The sequence below is a fragment of the Rutidosis leptorrhynchoides genome, chromosome 4, assembly GCF_046630445.1.
Source record: "Rutidosis leptorrhynchoides isolate AG116_Rl617_1_P2 chromosome 4, CSIRO_AGI_Rlap_v1, whole genome shotgun sequence".
Classification (NCBI taxonomy): Eukaryota; Viridiplantae; Streptophyta; class Magnoliopsida; order Asterales; family Asteraceae; genus Rutidosis; species Rutidosis leptorrhynchoides.
The window spans coordinates 141249311-141268480 of NC_092336.1; the positions used below are offsets into that span (position 1 = coordinate 141249311).

Sequence of the window (19170 nt, forward strand, 5' to 3'; positions counted from 1 at the left end):
CTCTGCGTTATCCGTATTATATCATAAAAGGAAACTGTTTTAGTTTCTATATTCTGCGAACCTTCGAATTTAAAATATGAATGTTTTTGAAGTAGTGTTGGGAGCTGAAGTATGAGTTAGTATAATATAATGACACTTGATCAACGTGATTATATTATAGTAATTCATGCTGAGTTTCTAATGAAACGTGATGATTCACAGTACCATCATCATGTGCCATGTTACACGACTCTTACATTCTACCTAATCTCCAAACATATCAAGAACATATCTTCCTGATAGTTCTATCTTTTCTCTTGAATTCTAGTAATTTAACCAACCAAGATCGTGCTATAACAATCTCTCTCGTAGAACATTAGTCATGTTCATTCGAAACTCCATACCTACGAATTCTGGACCATTACTTGTAGTACTTAGAGTCGAGAAGAGAATAAAAAGGCAAAGAGCTTCAAATTATAAAAGAAAATATAAAGCTCAACAACAACACATAAATTACAAACCGTGTATATCAATACGTATTGCCACGTAAAGGCACGGGAGAATGAAAAACACTATAATCCCAAGGTAATGGTAGAAGAAAGTAACTTCTTCCGGTGGTAGATGAAAAAGAAGAATGACAGATATAAAAATTAAGAGTATATCAAGAATCAGGACGGGATGGAGCATATTGACAAATACTTTAAAGTATGAGGCAAGGGAAATAGAATAGAAGGTGTGAGTTGTAAGGAAACGAAGGGGGTGGATTTATAGTAAAATATCCGACAGAGCAATCAAAACAGATGATCGCATTTAAAGCGGATCTAAATTTCCTAAATCGCCGAAGAACCAAATCTTATTACGAAGATTTTCACTAATTCCCTTGAACTCCGGAAATCAACCCTATCTATGTCAAAAGATTTGACGAATCTCTATTTTCTCATTTCACTCTTTTGCGATAGCTTCACTTATACTCTTCGCGTAATCAAATTGTTTTATCCATATTACTCAATGATGATAAAACCCTATGTATCAACTCATATTCATCATGAAAACATTTTTATTGTTAGCCATGACCACCTCACTTAAATTTCGGGATGAAATTTCTTTAATGGGTAGGTACTGTGATGATCCGAAAATTTTCGATCAAATTTAAACTTTAATCTTTATATGTTTCTGACACGATAAGCAAAATCTGTAATATTGAGTCTCGAAAACTTTGGAACTATGTTCATATGTTTAATTATCCTTGACTATTCCTGACGATTCACGAACAATTGTATGTAAATAAATTAATGTGTATATACAAATATAAATATAACAGTATATATTAATTTGAATTAACATAATACAATTTAATCATTTGATTTAATGATATAAAGTAATATACAAAAGAATTAAGATGTTATTAGAATGGATCTATTTATATATATATATATATATATATATATATATATATATATATATATATATATATATATATATATATATATATATATATATATATATATATATATATATATATATATATATATATATATATATATATATATATATATATATATATATATATATATATATATATATATATATATATATATATATATATATATATATATATATATATATATATAGATGTAACTGTTATACATAATTAATATGTATATTGTAATATATATAAATATATAAATGTTACATACTCACATATGTTATTATATAAAATAAGCATTACATAATTAATAAAATATAAGGTTAAAATATTATATGTAATCACAAGTTAAATTATAAATGTTATATTAATATTATATATATATGACATTTGATATATATATAAGTGTTATAGTATTATTAATTATATAATTATTATCATTAATAATATTAATATTATTATAATAATATTATTATCATTAATAATACTATTGTTATTATTATTAATATCATTATTGTAGTTATTCTCATTAATAACTACTAATGTTATTATTAATATTTTTATTAATTTTATTATTAATAAATATCATTGTTCTTGTTATTTATATTATTATTAATATTAAATACTATTAAAATTGATATCATTTTTTTTCCATTAGTATTATTTTGATTAGTATTGTTATTATTTTGTTATTGTATTTCAATATTAATAATAAATAATAATATTATTATTATTTGTGTTTAAATTATTATTAACATAATTATAATTATTAAGTTATTAATAATAATTATAAAAACTCATACGTACCAAAAATGGGAATCAAAGTCAGTTACACTGAACTTTCAAACTGTATCATAATTTGTTTTGGTGTCTATCATCTGGTACAAAACGATTCTATTTAGTCATTAACAAACAAAATTAGTACAGATTAAGATCAATTTATCTGACACATAACAAAATTTGATGAACGTCATCATATGCTTTATTTTCCTTGTTTGTTTCTCCTTGGCTAGAACATTGTTGTCGATTCCCTCAATTGTGTATAATAAACGATCATATCATCTTTGCTAGCTTCACTGAGGGGAATACTATCTCATCGGTTTCCTGTCTAATACTTTCTTTCACCACTCCACTAACACAATTGTCCACCAACGAGAACCCAATTTTAATTCTTCTTTTATCAAACACCAAAAATAACCCAACTTGAACAAACCACTTCTAATTATTTCTTGTTGATTAAACAAAACATCACACGCACATCATTGAGTTACCTTGTTTCTCTAATCGGTACAAGCCACAACTACAGCAAGTAATACTACTGACCACCTCTTTCTCTCTCATCCTCTCTCTCTTATTCGTGATCAAAAACCCTCCTGCTACAACACATTGCCACTAGTTTCTGTTACCAATCTATTACAAAACTGTCACTCTTATCCTGTTTCTTTAATCTTTTCAAAACAACCAATCAACTATAAAACCCATTTAATAGATGATAAGGATTAAAGAAGAAGATGAATAATAATAGAACGATTTTGGTACCTGCTGTGTTTTCTTTTTTTTCGACTTCCATCCATCTATCATCCGTTGCGGTTTGAACAAACCGCCACCACCTTTATGATTAAACACCCTCTTTGATGAACCCCATTAACAAATTCCTGTTTATATTTTGCCATTCAAAATGAAACCACAACCCACAACACCTGCAACTGCTCCGTATATTTTTTTTTCTTTTCTCGATCACCTTCACCCTAATCAACAACCACCTCTATATTTTTCTCTTGTAAACTATCACCACTTCCACTACATCACTAAAACCCAACATGTCATTTTATATTTGAAACTACAAACACCGAATAACTTTATCAATTAAAAGTTGATGTAGTATATTTCTTTATTTCCTTTTTGCCCGTACTCTAATATACGTTTGTTTCAATCTCAACCTACCCAAAAGCCAAACTTTCGGCTAATAGTTATATTGCATGTGGGTCAATAAACTAACAAGAAATCATGCAGTATTTTTTTTTGTGGATGACAAGAATAAACATATACAATCCCCACTTGTTATTAAAAATGATGAATTGTGTATAAGGAGTGGAAATCGTGGGAACCAGCTGGATCACTCAACCGATACATTTTGTTTCTTCCTCTTTTTTTGTCAACCACAAACAATCAAACAGATTCTTAGATTATTATGGGGTTTATTAAATATCAAGAAGGGGATTTAAGAAATTAAGTGAGGGGCTGCTTAATAAACTTTATGTGGGCCGTTGCTTCTATTATTTGCTGGGTCGAGGAAATTGGCCAGGAAAACGTTGTGCAATAATTCGATAAATGATAAATTTGATGGACGATGATCAAGGATGTAGGATAGAAGATGTGATGATACATGAAATAAGAAGAAAATAATAGAGATAATAATCATAACGCGATAATGATGATGAGTAATAGAAGAAGAAAATGAAACAAGCTGTGACGGGTTAAATAAAATTCGAATATGAAATATTTCAGAAAATAACAAATGGTTCAATGGTAAAAGGTGTTAATGCTGGTGAGCGAGAGGTTACGGGTTCGATCCCGGTCCAGGGCATTTATTTTTAGATAAAGCTTATTTGAGGTAGTTTTCACTTTTTAAATTTCTATTATTATTATTACTAATTATTATGATCATAATTGTTATTATTATTATAATCATGATTTTTAGTATTATCCCTAAATAAAATTAACATTGGTATCATTGGTATAAGTATTATAAGTAGTATTATTATTATTATAGTTATTATTATTATTAGTATTAACATGATTTTTAGATTATTATTAATAGTATCAATAATAGTATTAGTAATATCATTAAGAATATTATTAGTAGTATCATTATGACTAAAATTATTATTATTATTATTATTATTATTATTATTATTATTATTAATATCATTATTTTTATTATTATAAGTATCATTATTTTTAGTAATATCATTATTATCATTATTATTATTATTATTATTATTAATATCATCATTATTATATTTATCATTATTATTACTATTATTATATAAAGATACAACTTTCTATTATTATTTTACCAAACAAATATGAGTTATATAAAAGTTTATTTAATACATATAAGGTAAATATAGTTAATTAAATTATTAATGAAACATATAATTTACTAAAATAACAATTAATAATAATATATAAATTAAGATATAATAAATAAATTTGCTCGATTACGATTATGCGTATTAATAAAAAAACAAATGATATAGGTTCGTGAATCCGAGGCCAACCTTACACTTGTTCAATGATGTTATATGTATTTTTACTACGAAATACAGTATGGTGAGTTTCATTTGCCTTTTTACCCTTTACATTTTTGGGCTGAGAATACATGCGCAACTTTTATAACTGTTTTACGAAATAGACACAAGTACCTTAACTGCATTCTATGATAGAATTATCTGGGATTGGGGTTGATTATTATGACACGTATTAGCCCCCGGTTTCCGTTAGAGTGTATGAGCTCCCGAGCCGGGTGGATGGTTTATTATTTATGACATTTTGGCACCGGTTGTCCTATATTTTATAAACATGTGTTCAGCCGTGGGGTGTAAAGACCGGCACAGAGGTTCTATTTTTTGAAGGCACATGTATTCAGTCGTGGGGTGAAAGACCGGCACAGATGGTTACTATTATATTTTGAATCCTCACCAGGTGTTCTTCATATGAATGATATTTTTTTGTGCAGTTGGAATGGGACTTCTGCACGTTTTATAATATTTAAAAATCTTGTGGTCTATTAGAACGATGAAAATGAAATGATTACTATAAACTAATGAACTCACCAACCTTTTGGTTGACACTTTAAAGCATGTTTATTCTCAGGTATGAAAGAAATCTTCCGCTGTGCATTTACTCATTTTAGAGACATTACATGGAGTCGTTCAAGGCATATAGAGGTTCGTTCATCGCGATGGTACCATATGTTATTGTATTCGTTCAGAAGATTTTGGACGGGGTATGATAGTAAATAAGAGGATCCAATCGTTAAATGTAGAGTTACCATATCTCTGAACTAGTAAATCCCTAACCGGTTCGGCTAGGTTAACCGCTTCCAAAGGCTCCCAATCGATTATCCGAGGCATTTCAATATTTTTGTGGTAAAGAATGTGCATGTTCTTTTGAAATTTTGGGTATTCTGTCCAACAACGATCGAATATTAGGTTGAGATGTAACTGTTGGTCATCAATAAGTGGGTGTATAATCCTCGGGTGAGGCTGAAATTGACGATAATGAGTGTAAAACAGTGGTTCTGGCTCATGATATAGCATGTGTTGATCATAATGTTGTTGTTGTTCAGGTTGTGGTTTTGGTTGTGGTTCTTGATCAAGTTCTTGTTCAGGTTGTCTAGACGATGATGCACCGTCCGTATCTGTATTTCTCTGCAAAACACATTAAACACAAAATTTGTGCATCCAAATATGCATTAGTGTTAGCAAACTAACAAATTAAAACAATTACAATAACATGTTTAATCCTTATTAAACTTATACTCATTTTCATATTTTTATCAATTCTATAATTTTTCAAATAAGCATATATGAAAATGCATACAAAGTTCATAAGCATTCAACTCAAATAACATATTAAAATAACCATTACTAGCAATTAAACAAGTTTCAAATGGCATTTATATCAAAATAATCAAGTTCATGAATTTTAGACTTAAAAAGTCCACTTTGATGCTCAAAAATCATGTTTAGGATCAAGGTTTGGATCATTTAGCAACCTAAAAATGTTACACTACTTAATTTAGCAATAATTCATAACAAAAATCGGCCATAACCTGTTTATATCAAAAAGCCCCAAATTGCTCAAGAACACAAACCCTAGATTTCTAAAAAAAATTGAAGTTTAAGGCTTCAAATCATGACAAATAGCATCAATCTTGGTTATATAAGCATAATATACTAACAATTTAACTCTAATTAAGCTAGAATTCATCAAAATTCAATTAGGTAAAATAGTTGTAATTATCACTAAAACTGAGAAATTAAAGAGTTTAGGGGTGAAATTTCTACCTTTTTGCTCTCCCATCTGAAGAAAGGCATGATTGGAACGGATTATAGCACGAAATTTGGTTGATTTTGGTTGAAGAATGATGAAATTTAAGAGTGTTTTGTGGGTGTGTTCGTGTATTTGTGTGTGTGAAAGTGGACAGAGCAGCTGCTCGTGTCCTTTTGTTTCTGATCAGTTTTGGGCCACCATGCGATCGCATGGTTTTCCAAGGCAAACCCCATGCGATCGCATGGGGTGTAATATTGTATTTTTTTATTTTTATTTTTAAAAAAAACTTTTATCTTGTAAAACAATAAATTAATTTATTTTTAAAATTTTGTTTCTTTTTAGATTAAGGGCGTTTCGGTATGTTTACCTAGTTCGTCCCTCGACAAAATTTTAAGATTTGTCATTTTACAATGTTGTTTTTAAAAGCAAAGATTTTTTGGGTTTTTTAATATTTTTGGCATACTTTAGATCAATAAAATTAAAAATAATGATAATAAAATTTCTCGTCCCGCCCTCGAGTAAAGCAATTTCGGTTCAACGACTAGTCTTCAACTCACGACGAATTTTAGAAATCATTTTTTGTAACTTAATTAAATAAAGTACATTTTTGTTTTTAAATTCACACCAAACTTAAATTTAAAATGTGCATATTAATAAAAGTTCATATAAATATTATTATTTTTTTATATAAATTAATTTTACAATCTTATATTTAAAAATAATATAGTTATATATTAATTTTAAAAACAAGGTAAAAATAAAAATAAAAATCTTTTTGGTCTTTTATCCCACTTTAATCAATCAAATATTAACAAAAATATACGTCCCTCTTTTGGGTAAAGTAATTTCAGCTATATTACCTAATTTTACTCCTCACGAATTTCTGAAATATTTTGGATTGATTGATTAAAGATTTTTATACCTTATGAATAAACGGTAAATTTCGCAGTGATGAATTAAATTTTTGTATGATATCAATAATTTCGGTTTATTATACCTAATTTTATTGAATATCAATTTAATACTTTATAGCGAACGATTCAGCGTTTATTATCAAAAGGTTAAAAGCAATAAAATAAAATAAAAATAAAAACTGTACATACTTACCTATGAGATAAAATTCTCAGAGACCTGCTTTAGTCGACTCATAGGAGAGTCGTTTGATTTGGTTTTCCATAGCTACATAAGCGTAACCTCGAATTTTCAATAACTTTTCTTCTAAACATATGAATGGTCCTTCTCTGCATAGAGTAACGAATTCAGAATTGGAATGTGTTTGATTGTTCGAACATTTACCTTCGTGTGACCATTTTCCGCATTTATGACATCTTTCAAGGTGTCGTGCTCTTCTTTTTGTTGCGGATTTAGATTTTCCTTTACCAAAATGTGTCTTATTATGGTTCTTCCTGAGTTCTTTCCTCACTTCATCCATTTTGCCTTTTATGAATGATACCAGTTCACTCAGGAAGATGTTATTATTACGTTTAGTAATCATAGCATGTAGTAGTAGACCATGCTTCAGATTAAAGGAATTCTTCATCTCGTAAAACCTAAAAACATAAAAATTCAGAATGGAGGGAGAAGACTAGTTCTTTAGGGTCTGCTAGGGAAAGACCATTCGGATTCCATTTTCGAGAACTACATGAAAACAGAAAATCTAACTCTAGACAGCATTATATTATCCTTTAAAATATTTGAATCTCCCCACACTTAGTTAGCTGTGGTATCGAAATTGTGACTAACTTCATTATTAATTTCAATTGGAACATCAACAACTTGCATATCTCTGACTTTTGCTTCAAGCCATTTGTTGATTTCCTCTGTAACATTCACAAATTCAATTAACATCGTCTTTTCTTTAGGCGACAAATTGGATACTAATCGGTTACATAACTTAAAGTTCCCCTTAATCCTAGCATCTTGAATCCGTTTATAAAGTTTCTTCGTTGAACTGTTAAAAATGGGTCCATCTAATTTTGTATCAACAATGGGGTTCTTTGTTATCAGGTCATCATTGGGTGTTGCTTCATCTTCCCCACACTTAGGCTTTTTTATTGGTTCAACAGTTTTGGTTGGTGAAGATTGAAACTTTCGATTCACAAAGGTGACCGATTTATCACCATGCCCAAGTGTCATTCTACCTTCTCTTACATGAAAGAACGCCTCGGAGGTTTCTAAAAATGGGCGACCTAAAACTAGAGGAATATCAAGGTCTTCCTCCATATTAATAACTATGAAATCTGTAGCAAAGATCAAACTTTCCACTTTAACAAGTAAATTGTTGGCTATTCCAACCGGGTGTTTAATGGTTTGATCAAATAATTGAACACCTATTCTGGCTGGTCTTAATTTACCCACACCTAATCTTTTGTATAAGGAAAGAGGCATAACACTTGCACTTGCTCCTAAATCTGCGAGCCCATTATACATAGCACCATCATTAAGCAAGCAAGAAATGATAAATTCACCTGGGTCTCCTACTTTAGTAAGTAGAGTTGGTTTGTTAACCTTTTCCGGGTGATCTTTTCTTGGTTCTTTCACTTCTACTTGAACTTCTTGTTCACATTTTTCTTCGTTTCTTGGAATGAGAGGTTTATATAGAAATTCTTCTTCATCACTCCAATTTGAAGCTTCTCCATCTTCCAATTTTGGTTTTTCATATGTTGTTGACAACATATTTATGTTTTCATTCTGAGGGTTTTCTTGGGTGGTGAAATTATGATTAACTTCATTATCAACTTCCATCGGACCATGTATGTAATGTTTAACTCTGTGACCATTAACTTTAAATTCAATCCCATTTGAATTTAATAACTCTACTGTTTCGTATGGGAAAACTCTTTTGACTATGAATGGTCCAGACCATCTTGATTTCAACTTTCCAGGAAATAGCTTGAATCGAGAATTGAAAAGAAGGACTCTGTCTCCTTCCTTAAATTCTTTTGAACTTCTGATTCTTTTATCATGCCATTTCTTCGTTCTTTCCTTATAGATTAACGAATTTTCATATGCATCATGTCTTAATTCTTCTAATTCGTTTAGTTGACTTAACCGTAGACATCTGGCTTCATGTAAATCAAGATTATATGTCTTCAAAGCCCAAAATGATTTGTGCTCAATTTCTACTGGAAGGTGACATGCTTTTTCGTAAACAAGTTTAAAAGGTGTGGTTCCAATTGGAGTTTTGTAGGCTATTCTAAAAGCCCAGAGTGCATCCTCCAATTTCATGGACCATTCCTTCGGATTTGACCCTACAGTTTTCTCTAGAATATGTTTTAATGCTCGGTTGGTATTTTCAACTTGTCCACTTGTTTGTGGATGATAAGCGGTTGAGATTTTATGAGTTACTCCATATCTTTTGAGAACTTTCTCAAGTTGATTATTACAAAAATGAGTACCCCGATCACTTATTAAAGCTTTCGGTGTTCCGAACCTTGTAAAAAGACGTTTTAAGAAGTTGACTACAACTCGTGCATCGTTAGTTGGGAGAGCTTGTGCTTCCGCCCATTTAGATACATAATCAATGGCAACGAGAATGTGGAGATTATTATGAGATTTTGGAAATGGACCCATAAAGTCAATACCCCAAATGTCAAATACTTCACATACTTGAATGACATTTTGTGGCATTTCATCACGTTGACTTATTTTTTTGGCCCTTTGTCAAGCATCACAGGATTTACAAAGAAGGTGTGCGTCTTTGAAAATTGTAGGCTAATAGAATCCAGCGTCGCAAACTTTTCTTGCTGTGAGTTGAGGCCCATAATGCCCTCTTGTTGGTCCTGTGTGACAATGGTTTAAGATTTGACTAGCTTCATCCCCGAATACGCATCGGCGTATTATTCCATCGGGACAACTTTTGAATAAATGTGGATCTTCCCAAAAATAGTGTTTTATATCACTAACGAATTTCTTTCGTTTTTGGTACGACAACCCTTTTTCAAGGAATCCACATACTAAGTAGTTTGCAAAGTCTGCAAACCATGGAATTTCATTATAATCGATTTTCAAAAGATATTCATTAGGGAAGTTATCTTGTATGGCCGATTCGTTTAGAACTTCTAATTCAGGATTTTCAAGGCGAGAAAGATGATCAGCGGCGAGATTTTCTGCTCCCTTTTTGTCTCGGATTTCAATATCGAACTCTTGTAAGAGTAAGATCCAACGGATTAATCGTGGTTTGGCATCTTGTTTTGAAAATAGGTATCTAAGAGCAGAATGGTCGGTATAGACCACCATTTTTGCTAGAACGAGAAATGAACGAAATTTGTCAAAAGCAAAGACAATAGCAAGGAGTTCTTTTTCAGTATTTGTATAATTCGTTTGTGCTCCTTGTAATATCTTACTAGCGTAATAGATAGGTTGAAATCATTTTTCAATCCTTTGTCCTAAAACGGCTCCCATTGCAAAATCACTTGCATCGCACATGAGTTCAAATGGTAGATTCCAATTTGGAGTTATCATGATCGGCGCATTAGTGAGCTTTTCTTTAAGAATATTAAAAGATTTGATGCATTCATCCGAAAAGATGAATGGAGCATCCTTTTCAAGGAGTTTATTCATAGAAGTGGCTATTTTAGAAAAATCTTTTATGAAACGTCGGTAAAAACCGGCATGCCCTAGAAAACTCCTAACTCCTCTAACATTGGTGGGATGTGGAAGTTTAGCAATTACATCTACTTTAGCTCTATCCACTTCAATTCCTTCCTTTGAAATTTTATGACCAAGAACGATGCCTTCTTTAACCATGAAATGACATTTCTCCCAATTAAGAACTAGATTTGATTGTTCGCATCTAATAAGCATCCGTTCAAGATTAATTAGACATGTTTCAAAAGTATCACCGAAGACTGAAAAGTCATCCATAAAAACTTCCATGCATTCTTCTATCATGTCGTGAAAAATTGCCATCATGCACCTTTGAAAGGTTGCAGGGGATGTTGCAAAGTCCAAATGGCATGCGTTTATAAGCAAAAGTACCATAAGGGCACGTGAATGTGGTTTTCTCTTGGTCCTCGGGTGCTATTGGAATTTGAAAGTATCCAGAGAAACCGTCAAGAAAACAATAGTAACTATTCCCAGCTAACCTTTCCAACATTTGATCAATGAAAGGTAAGGGAAAGTGATCTTTTCTGGTGGCGTCATTTAGTTTTCTATAATCAATACAAACACACCATCCTGTTACAGTCCTAGTAGGAATAAGCTCATCTTTTTCATTTGTGATGACAGTCATGCCACCCTTCTTAGGTACACATTGAACTGGACTTATCCATGGACTATCAGAGATTGAATAAATTAAATCTGCATCTAGCAGTTTAATAATTTCTTTCTTAACAACATCTTGCATATTAGGATTTAGTCTTCGTTGGCGTTGCACATAGGTTTTATGACCTTCTTCCATAAGGATTTTATGTGTGCAATACGAAGGACTTATGCCTTTAATGTCATGAATCTTCCATGCAATAGCTGGTTTATGAGCCTTTAGCACATAAATGAGTTGAGATTTTTCATTTTCAGTAAGAGAAGACGATATTATTACAGGTAATTCAGATTCACCATGTAAATAAGCGTATTCCAAATGGTTTAGAAGTGGCTTTAACTCTAATATCGGTGGTTCTTCTATCAATGATTTGTATCGATATCGGTCTTCCTCTTTTAGCATTTGAAGCTCTTCTGTTGTTGGTTCGTATTCATTAGCCATAAGTACGGCTAACATTTCAGCTTCATCAATTGGTTCAGTTCCTTCTCCTAAGGAACATTCTCCAGTTCCTTGTAATTCTGGAAATTCTTGTAACAATTCTGCATGTGAATCTATAGTTTGAATATAATAACATTTATCATCTGCAGATTGTGGTTGTTGCATGGCTCTATCAACAGAAAAGGTAACACTCTCGTCCTCTATACTTAGGGTCAGTTTCTTACCAAACACGTCTATTATTGCTTTAGCCGTGTTTAAGAATGGTCTTCCTAATATAAGAGGAACTCGAGAATCTTCTTCCATGTCCAGAATAACAAAATCTACTGGAAATACTAAAGTACCAACTTTAACTAGCATGTTCTCCATTATCCCTCTAGGATATTTTACTGATCGATCGGATAGTTGTATGCTTATTCGTGTTGGTTTCAATTCTACAAGGTCTAGTTTAACATATAGTGAATACGGCATTAAATTTATACTAGCACCTAAGTCTGCCAATGCTTCTATTGAATTAAGACTACCCAGAAAATATGGAATTGTGAAACTTCCTGGATCTGATAATTTTTCTGGTAGTTTATTCAACAGCACTGCAGAACAATAAGCATTCATTGTAACAGCCGAGAGTTCTTCCATTTTCTTTCTATTTGTGATTAGATCTTTCAAGAATTTAGCACATCTTGGCATTCCTGAAATCACATCAATGAAAGGAAGATTGACATTTATCTGTTTAAACATATCCAAGAATTTGGATTGCTCGGCTTCAAGTCTTTCTTTTCTCATTTTACTCGGGTAAGGAAGTGGTGGTTGGTATGGTTTAACATAAGGTTTTGCCTTAACTGTGTTATCTTCATTAACCTTTTCAACTACCGGTTCTGTTTCCTTCTCTTGCTCAGGCTGTGGTGCCTGTGTAGTAGGAATAGAGTCATCAGAAATTACAGGTATTTCAGGTGGTTTGAGTGTAATACCACTTCTTGTGGTAATGGCTTTAGCTGTTTTATTTCGGGGTTTAGCATTTGTATTGCTAGGTAGACTCCCCGGTTTTCTTTCACCTATCAACCTTGCTAGGTTGCTCACTTCTTGTTCCAGATTTTGAATAGAAGCTTGTTGATTTCTAAATGCTTGAGCATTTTGTTCATTAGTTTGTTTCTGAGATGTGAAAAACTGCGTTTGAGAGTCAACTAGCTTCGATATCATATCTTCTAAATTTGGCTATTTATCATCGGGTTGTGGTGGTTTAATTGGAAAAATAGGTCTTTGCTGGTTGTAAGTATTATTAGATACTTGTTGATTGCTAGGACCTTGTTGATTGTTGTATGGAATATTTCGGTTATAATTTTGATTTTGATTGTAGTTTGGTCTTGGCGGTTGATAATTATTTTGATAATTATTTCCAGGCCTTTGGTTCATGTATGAAACATTCTCTCTTTGTTCCATTGTTTGTTCAATACTGAGACAATCTTTTGTCAAATGTGGTCCTTCACACTGCTCACAACTAATTCGTATTGCGTGAATATCTTTAGTCATCTTTTCCATTCGTCTCTCGAAAGCATCTATCTTTGTGGAAATGGAGTTAAAGTCATGCTAGAATCGGCTCTAGCCGCTTTAGATGATCTAACGATGTCTTTTTCTTGATGCCACTCATGTGAGTGGGAGGCTGTGTTATCAATAATTTTGCAAGCTTCAGTTGCGGTTTTCTTCATAATGGAACCACCAGCTGCTATGTCGATGTCTTTTCGTGTAGTAATGTCGCATCCTTGGTAGAATATTTGTACTATTTGATAAGTGTCTAAACTATGTTGAGGACATCCTCTCAACAACTTTCCAAATCTTGTCCACGCTTCATATAAATTTTCATTAGGCTTTTGTGTGAACGTAACAATTTTTCCTTGAAGTCTCACGGCTTTAGATACCGGAAAGAATCTTTTAAGAAATTTCTCAACTAAGACATCCCATGTGTCAATCGCCCCTTCAGGTAACGATTCTAACCAATCTTTGGCTTCTCCCTTTAAAGTCCAGGGAAATAACATGAGATATATCTGTTCATCCTCAACTTCCCTGATTTTAAATAAAGTACAGATCCTATTAAAGGTTCAAAGATGTTCGTTTGGATCTTCTTTTGGCATACCACTAAATTGGCATTGATTAGTTACCATGTGTAGGATTTGTCCTTTGATTTCATAATCCGGCGCATTAATGTATGGTTGAGTAATGGCATGACCTTGGCCAGTGCGTGTAGCCCTCATTCGATCTTCCATACTTAGAGGTTCCTGATTTTTCATGATTGAGTTTGTTGAATCTGAATCACTAGAGGATTTTAATTTAATGGTTTCTTCCTCGACAATCTCTGGTTGAATGATTTGTTGTTCCGGAGGAATGATTAGTGGTTCAGGATCTCAGAATTGTCCCTGAATATCTTCCGGGTTCTCAATTATGAGATCGGGTTCAAAAAATGGATTATCGAAAATTTGAATTGGAGTACTTGGTCGACTAGATGATGATTCTAAAGAAAAATCAACGGCGATGATATTGGCTAAATGTCTTGATCGAGTTACAGGAGGTGAACGTATGAAAGGTGGTGAACGTTTTGCTCGGTGCATTCACTGAATATCCTATTATTTATAAAGATAAAAATTATATAAGTTATCAAATTAATAGACTTTTCTGATTTTGCCCACGTTTCGAATAGCCAATAGATGCAGCAGGTAGCCATGACCCTTTAAATCGGAAGCCCACAACTCGCCACTAACAAATCCAACTATTACTACGAACCAGAAAATTTTGGATGTCTATCAATTTAACCGCTTAAAATAATTTTTTCATCGAAATTTAAAGAAGATAAAAAGAAAATTCTATGTACTAAAAACTAGATCGTCGAAATGAGAAAGAAAATGCGCGTCGAAAAATAAGAGGTCGAAGAACAAAAAGTCGAAAAACAAACCGTCGAAAAATAATAAGAAGAAAGTAAAGCGTCGAAACTTAAAAGTCTAAAAACTAAATATTAAAAGTTGCGTCTAAAGGAATTAAAGCTTAAAAGGAATTCTATATCTAAAACGGCAATAACTTAATTAGGCACTAAAATCTATTTAAAACTAAAGCGATAAGCGACGTCGTAAAATTCTAAAGCACCTAAATCTTAATCTAAAGAAAAAGCACTTAAGGGATTTTACGGCAAAGCCTAAAAATCTAGAAATATAAATAACTATGGCAAAATACTAAGTTACGAGCTAATTACGAACGATAAAAATACAAATTACAAATTAAACGTTTATAAATAAAAATACAAAATACAAAAATAAACTAATTTGATAAAAATACAATTTTACAAAAATATTATTTTTATATTATTATTTTATAAAAGTATTAATTTTATATTTAATAAAACTAATTAAAACTTAATATTACAAATTAAATAATAAAACTAAAACTAATTATTATTAAATTAAACCCTAATTACTAATTAATTATAAATTAAACCTAACCCTAATTCGATTAAGTTAAGGATCAGACCTGTCAAGTCAGATCATGCGATCGCATGATCCGAAGTCTTAATATCCATGCGGTTGCATGGCTTCGAATACCAGGCCTTTGTTGTTGGGCTGCTACAGTTTCGGGCCCGAATACTTCTTTTCTTTATTTTTTTTTCTAGGTTTAATATTACAAAACTTATATTAATTAAAACTTAAAATATAAAAACTAAAAATAAAAATATGTATTTTTTCTGATTTATATTTATAGAAAGAAACTAATTTAAATACAACTTATATAAAAAAAATTATTTATTAGTTTTTTTTCTTTAAAACTTATATATATATATATATATATTTACAAAAATAGATTAAAAACTAATAATTTTTTTTATATATATAGAGCGTTTCGCTTTCGGCTGATGTTCCCCGGCAGCGGCGCCAAAAATACTTTATGTGTGCGAGGTGTAGTACGAAATACTATTATTTTTGTTACGAAATAATATTAAATACGATACAATTTTACACAAGTTATTTATTTATTTATAGAATAGATATACCTAAACCTTGCTACAACTTATAGGCAGTATACCTAATCGTAGAGTAGTGTAGTTTTTAGTAAGTCCGGTTCGTTCCACAGGGATCTGACTAAGTTTAACGCTATATTTCTTTTAAACTATATTTGTATATATATATGTATGTATGTATATATATATATATATATATATATATATATATATATATATATATATATATATATATATATATATATATATATATATATATATATATATATATATATATATAAGCAGTATTATTATTATTATAAAAGGGGGTTTTTACCGTTTAATGACCGGTTTGTCGATTTTAAGTTCTAATGCAAAATATTAACTTAATTTAAAGCGTAAAGTAAATGACAATAAATAAAATTGTGATAAAATAAAAGTACGATAATTAAAAGTGCAATAATTTAAAGTACGATAAATAAAATGACAGTAAATAAAAATGCGATGAGATATAAAATAAAGGAATTATGCTTATTTAAACTTCCGTAATCATGATGTTTGACGTGTTGATTTTAATTTATTACCATGAGTTAATTGTCCTTTGTCCTGAATTATTCGATATGTCCATCTGGTTTTGTCCATAATAGTCCATCGGTCATAATTATAAAGTGCGAGAGTCATCGCCAAATTAACCTTATACCCGAAGTCAAATATTTTAACTAATTGGGGATTCGAACTGTAACAAGGTCTTAAAACTTTGTTTAATGAATAGACCAGGTTATCGACTGCGTGTAATCCAAGGTTTTAATACTTTGTTAACAATTACACAAATTACCCTTGAATGTAATCCACCCCTGTGTTTAATGAGTCCAGTGACTATTAATTCATCCCCGTGTCCGGTCAAATGAATAATTATTAGTATTTATAGATATCCCGCCCACCGTACCCAGTCAAGCGTATGTGGTTATATATAAACACGTCAAATTATAAATCTCTATATTAAATCAACGAGATATCATTTAATGAATATAAAGCCCATTAATAGCCCATAGTCCAATTTCCACAAGTGTCGGTCTTTTGTCCAAACCCCAATTATGGTGCAAAGCCCAATAACCCCGTCTTAATATTTAACCCAACATTACAATTACTTCGGCTTAAATAAGCATAATAATAACTTAGCTACGAGACATTAATTTAAAAAGGTTGAACATAACTTACAATGAGTATTAATCGCGTAGTGTTACACGGACAGAGTTTCGACTTACAAACCTTAAAACATTCGCTACTATAACCATATTATTATTATTAACTTATAATTAAAATTAAAATTATAAATATAAATATATTGAGAGAGAGTAAGATATATGATATAGGTGTACATAAACTCGTCGAATTAGCTGCTATTTATAGGACTTGGCCATGTACAGTGATCCATGCGATCGCATGGATTTAAAGCCTCCAGGCCATGCGATCGCATGGCCGCCTTCCACTGGTCACCATGCATTAAAAACGTGGGATGCTCGTATTTTTTAATATATATAATATAATATATATAATTTAATATAATTATATATATATATATATATTATATTATATTCTTGTGCATCGTTGACTTATAATTTTAGGTCCGTTGACTTGCGCGTTGACAGTTGGTTCATGTCCCGGTTCCGGATTTTCGAACGTCCTTTCGTACGATTTAATATCTTGTACTTTGCGTTTTGCGGCTCGTACTCTTGTAACTTTTAGACATTTCTCATCAATAAATTGAACCACTTGGATTGTACTTTGTACTTTTTAGCGTTTTGGTCATTTGCGTCTTCAAATCGTCGAATCTGTCTTTTATCTTCACCTTTTATTATTTAAACGAATATCACTTGTAAATAGAACAATTGCAACCAAAAGCTTGTCTTTCTTGAAGGATAATGCTATGAAATATATGTTCGTTTTTAGCATTATCAATTCTCTTGTTTGTTACCATAGTTATTAAACAAACATGTCAATTTTTGACAAAACACACTTAACAAATTCACACATGTCTTAATATTTAATAGGTTATGATTTGGCCAAATATTAAAACAAAAAGGAATCAACCATACCATTGAGGATAAAACCTCGAGAACTTTAGTCATCGTTTCCCCATTTGTTCCTTTTCTACATCTCTTTAATAGTGGCATCAGCACCACCATCTTCGGGAATTGGTGTACTATGTACACTTACCACACTCATGCTAGTAAGAAAGAAGTGCATCTTCATCTTCCACCATCTCTGAAAATCCATTCCTTCAAACTTATCAAGTTTGGAGAAATTAGCACTCATATTCTTCATTATAGTCGCCAACGATTATATCAAAATAGTTACTTTCGATTGCTGGAGGTTTTGGAGTCTTCGGGTAGGGTAAATAATCGATGACCGGATAAATCACTGAATCGTGGTATCACTTTCCGAAAGTAACTATTCGACCCTTATTGCCCGGGTTACACGGATATCGCTTTGGGATAAGACATCGATAATGTTCTAACTTTTGGCACAAAGTAAGAACCCGTGTGCTAGAGAGTATTATGTGATTTGTTTGTTCATCATCTTCTCATGAATAATTTCTCATCCTTATATAGGCACCCAAAACATGGAAGACATTATGTAAATTAATGGCCAATTAATCCTTCATCCTTCATAAGTATATCCATCTCAAGAGTCACAAAGACCTTTGATCTTCAAGAAGGTTAAAAGTCTCATCATAATGATACTACCTCATGATTAGATCATTATTGCTTTTTAACCACAACCCTTTAGTCAGATTTCGTGATTACTAAGAAAACTTAGTATGAAAACACTTAGTCAACATTTTGTGCTTACTAAGAAGACCAAGCACGAAAACACTTAGTCATTTTCGTGCTCACTAAGAACACCAAGCACGAAAACACTTAGTCAAATTTCGTGGTGACTAAGAATACCTAGCACGAAAACATTTTGTGCTTACTAAGAAGACTAAGCACCACAACTCGTGCTTACTAAGAAGACTAAGCACGACATCTCGTG

At 31.5% G+C, this 19170-nt stretch overlaps 1 non-coding gene across 1 annotated transcript; it reads left to right on the top strand.

Annotated features, from left to right (window-relative positions):
* Positions 1-13952: 13952 nt before the first annotated feature.
* On the top strand, positions 13953-14059 carry LOC139845734 (small nucleolar RNA R71). Its single transcript, XR_011758495.1, has one exon. It is a non-coding gene; the product is annotated as a small nucleolar RNA R71 (small nucleolar RNA).
* Positions 14060-19170: the final 5111 nt, after the last annotated feature.